This window comes from Gigantopelta aegis, chromosome 10 (assembly GCF_016097555.1).
Source record: "Gigantopelta aegis isolate Gae_Host chromosome 10, Gae_host_genome, whole genome shotgun sequence".
NCBI classification, from domain to species: Eukaryota; Metazoa; Mollusca; class Gastropoda; order Neomphalida; family Peltospiridae; genus Gigantopelta; species Gigantopelta aegis.
Window position 1 is genome coordinate 9,874,997 of NC_054708.1, and position 4,633 is coordinate 9,879,629.

Consider the following 4,633-nt stretch of genomic DNA (forward strand, 5'->3'; position numbering starts at 1 on the left):
TGCAAACACACGTCCGCGCACTCCTATATAATTAAGGGAGACTGGGGTTGGTTGTCACACATTAAACGGCGTAAGCGTACTGGACTAAGACAGGTATGTGGCTTGAAATGTTTATATTCCGCCATAGTTAAATTAAAAAGAATTCACGGCATTCTTCTGAGAAAGTTGAAATTTTTTCACTCTATGTATCTTTTTAAATTTTTTATTAATGTTATTATATTCTAGTTTTTACCCAATCTAATTAAAATTAGCTCCACTATTACATGTGGATCTAACACCAGCCTGTTGGAGCTCATGTCCACCAATCAAAACCTTACTTGCAGAATCCTGCCAGTGATTTAAAAATAATTTGAAAACATTCCGAATTATCCTGAGGGTATACGACATGTTTCGTGTGAATTACGAATGCCTTAAAACATGTTTTATTTTATAAAATAAATAATTTGTAATGTAAAACTGAAGACTGATTTAGTTGGGTTTTTTTATATATAAATAAATAAATAATTTTTAATGTAAAATAGAAGACTGATAACCCACCCCGTATGGTTCGCTGTACTGCGGTCACTAAAATAGACACGCTCGATATTTTTAGAATTTGTATGCTCCCAAATAACGTTATAAAAAGCGAAGTGTGATTGGTCAATATTTAAATTATTATTACTCCAGGGCCTAATTAATAAAATAAAAATATATATATATATATAAATACTATTAGTAATTAATTAATTATATTATATAACTATTTAGATTTGCCCGATCTAAATTTTAAGTAAGTGCACCTACTAATTATATATTAAAATAATAGAAAGATATAAGGCTTTTATTTACGGTGCTACTATAAATATGAGAGTGATAATATATAAATATGATAGATCCCTAATTATAAATGATATAACTATTTAAGTTTGTAAGTGGTCATACCACAACATTTAAAAATTACCCCATGCATTTTTACAACTACCCCTCCCCCCCCCCCCCCCCCCCCCCTCCCGCCCCGGAATCGACAACTGGCGATGTCAGAGGCTGAATCCGGGGTGGGCGTGCCTGAACCCTCGTGGATAGGGGCACGTAAATATAGTTACCCATACCCATAAATTATTATTTACAGACGAAGTGTTACCTGGACATTGGGGACTACGCAGTGTTGTTAGTTTTAAATCACTGGCAGGATTCTGCAAGTAAGATTTTGATTGGTGGACATGAGCTCCAACTGGCTGATGTTAGATCCACATGTAATAGTGGAGCTAATTTTAATTAGATTGGTTTTTACCAACTGTCCTAACCGGCCTCGGTGGCGTCGTGGCAGGCCATCGGTCTTCAGGCTGGTAGGTACTGGGTTCGGATCCCAGCCGAGGCATGGGATTTTTAATCGAGATACCGACTCCAAACCCTGAGTGAGTGCTCCGCAAGGCTCAATGGGTAGGTGTAAACCACTTGCACCGACCAGTGATCCATAACTGGTTCAACAAAGGCCATGGTTTGTGCTATCCTGCCTGTGGGAAGCGCAAATAAAAGATCCCTTGCTGCCTGTCGTAAAAAGAGTAGCCTATGTGGCGACAGCGGGTTTCCTCTAAAAACAGTGTCAGAATGACCATATGTTTGACGTCCAATAGCCGATGATAAGATAAAAAAATCAATGTGCTCTAGCGGCGTCGTTAAATAAAACAAACTTTACTTTTACCAACTGTCCATTTTGTTTGAGATTAGTAGTGTTAAACAGATATGAAAGTCGGCTTCTTATGGTGCAAACTTAAAAGCAATAGACTAGTACACTGGTCTGACGGACATTAATTATTGTGAATGGGTCGTGAGGGGGCAGGTTGCCACACGGTGTCGGGGGTTGGTTGTCACACGGTATTGGGGGTTGGTTGTCACATACAATAACACGTGGCAACCAAACCCAGTAACGCAAAAGCATGGTGAATTGCAATTTACATACCTGCATGCATGCAATACATACGTACGTATATACATACATACATACCAAGGATGGTATATCAATTGCTGTGGTATGTACTATCCTGTCTATGGGATGGTGCATATGAAAGATCCCTTGCTACTAATGGATACATGTAGCGGGTTTCCTCTCTAAGACTAAGTCAGAATTACCAATTGTTTGACATCCAATAGCCGATTATTGATAAATCAGCGTGCTCTAGTGGTGTTGCTAAACAAATCAAACTTTAACAGTTTATATACATTCATACATACATACATATGAGGCCAAAAATAATTTTATATACACGTCTGTAGGCTCCATGTATATCCTTATTTTTATGTCTCGGTGACCAAGCGGTAATCGTGGTGGTCACGGAAATGTGAGAGATTGGGTGTCATATGTTCGAGTCCAGGCAACGGCATGAGGGACAATCTGGGGCCAAAACAGATTTTTATCCCCTATGCCCGTCAAATCCGACATGTATACAATATATAGATATTCATAAATTTATAAATAAATACATACACATACATAAAATTCAAGTATATCGTTATTGTTTATAGTATAGCATATTAAATAATTAGTTTTTAAATTAATAAAAGTCTTAAATTTGACAACATTGAGTTGTAATATCCAATCACAAGAACTTCAACTTATTGTGTTTTACTGTATTTTCATACATCAAACATATAGTGACAACCAACCTCAGGACCTGTGACAACCAACTCCGTAACGGGGCAGGTTGTCTCAATAACTGTAATATTTTCAATATCCCGAATCCTATATTTAAATGAAGCTGAGCGAAATTTACCGTTACACTATATGGCTGATATAAACGACTTCAACTATACAAGAAAATCAGTTGACAATAAGATTTTATCAATTGTAAAAAGTGTGACAACCAGCCCCGGTCTCCCCTACACAATTACATAAACCACTAGTGATAAATAATTAACAATACACGCACATGTATTTGGGTATATCAATTCAATTCAATTGATTTATTTTTCCTTATGCCTTACGGCACATAAGAACAAGATAATACACATTTAAATCAGAAACAGAAACAAAATTTTGGCAAGATGGTAAATATTATAACAATAACGGTAACTACAATACAGTACTATAATTATAAGATATAATAGTAAATACTTTTTGCACATACATATAGAGATATATGTATAGGACGATTGATTCTAGTGGGGAACACATGTTTGCATTACCATAGCCGATGTATTTTTCGTGCTGGGGTGTCGTTAAACATTCATTCATTCAGTAGAGTATAGTTACAGTAAAGTTCTACGCTTAACTGCAGCAGCATAAAGAAATATACAGATGTTGCTAATAACTTTGACGCTAGGGTTGCGTAATAATTGAATAAGTTTGAAAACCGAAGGGTTAATGTAATAATATGTCTTAATGTATTTCACACGCAATTCAATAAACAATGGACAAACGAGTATGAAGTGGAATTCATCCTCTAGCTCTCTTATATTACATAATAAACATGTGCGATCACTTCTGTCCAGGCCAGAATATCTTCCGGTTTCAACATTTAAAGAGTGAGAATGTGTTCGATTACATCTATATTTGGCTAAAATAGGTTTCTGTAAATATGGCTGAAACTGAAAGATATCCGTGATATGTTTGTATAGTATATATTTTGATGAATTATTAAGTACAGCAGCAGTGTTTTGTATAAAGTTGTCTTGAAGACGTTGTTTAAATTGATATAGGAACGCATTTTCATTTGTGACATACTGAGCTTCCCATACATAAGAAAAACCATTTTCACATAGTAATTTGTTCACATGGTACAACCAGTTCATTTTACAATTGGGTTTACTCCGTAGTAGATCAATAAGTTCCTTGTAACAAGCTTGAAGTATACAATTATCGGGTTTTAATAACAACACCCAATATTTAATAATACATGTACTAATATTCCTTATAATCAGTTGAGGGACAACTAACCTATTTTATCATCAGCCTTTGGACCATACCTTCAACAGATTGAAAGGAAGACGACGTATTGCCTATAACGTTGTTTTAGCAACGCCGTTTATAACATCTGCTGTTTCTGCAAGTAGCAATAACCAGGGTCCATATTTTCGAAGCTATCTTAGCCTACGAAATCGTAAAATCATCGTAAGCTATGACGTCACTATGGCGTGTGCTGTAGAGACGTCACAACCTACGACGGTTTTACGATTTCATAGTGCTAAGATGGCTTCGAAAATATGGGTCCAGGACGGATTTTCAAGGGGGGGGGGGGGGGGGTGCTAATTTGTATGGTTATTTTATCGTCAGGTTTCCGTATTAGCATCATAAGATATTTTAAAGTCCCGAAATAAAACTGGCCTGATAACAGGTATGAAAGCACATTGGCCGTGCTTATAAAACATTTAGAGTTCAAACTCAATCTCTAATGACGTCAGACACATACAGGGTTATATGTTTCAGTCCAGGGATTTTGGGGTGGGAATTACACATATCAGGCTTATTGTTTGGATACCGTTCAAATGGCAAGTAAAAAAGGAACATTCTTGTATATCTTCGGTGTGGTCGTGTTTGCTAATTACAGTTTTTGCTTTAAGTAATATTTTAGTTGTGCTCAGTTCGTTGTATACACACTAATTTTCACTGGAATTCACAATTTGGGACAAAATATCTGGTTTGTTTTAAAAGTTAATA

General features: G+C 36.1%; 1 protein-coding gene across 1 annotated transcript in view; it reads left to right on the forward strand.

The window, feature by feature from the left end:
* Positions 1-4,633, forward strand: part of LOC121384272 (demethylmenaquinone methyltransferase-like) — an 18,776-nt gene continuing 14,143 nt past the window's right edge. Inside the window, exon 1 of the mRNA XM_041514589.1 lies at positions 1-93. The gene's annotated coding sequence lies outside the window, so the exon portion shown is untranslated. The remainder of the gene's footprint in view (positions 94-4,633) is intronic.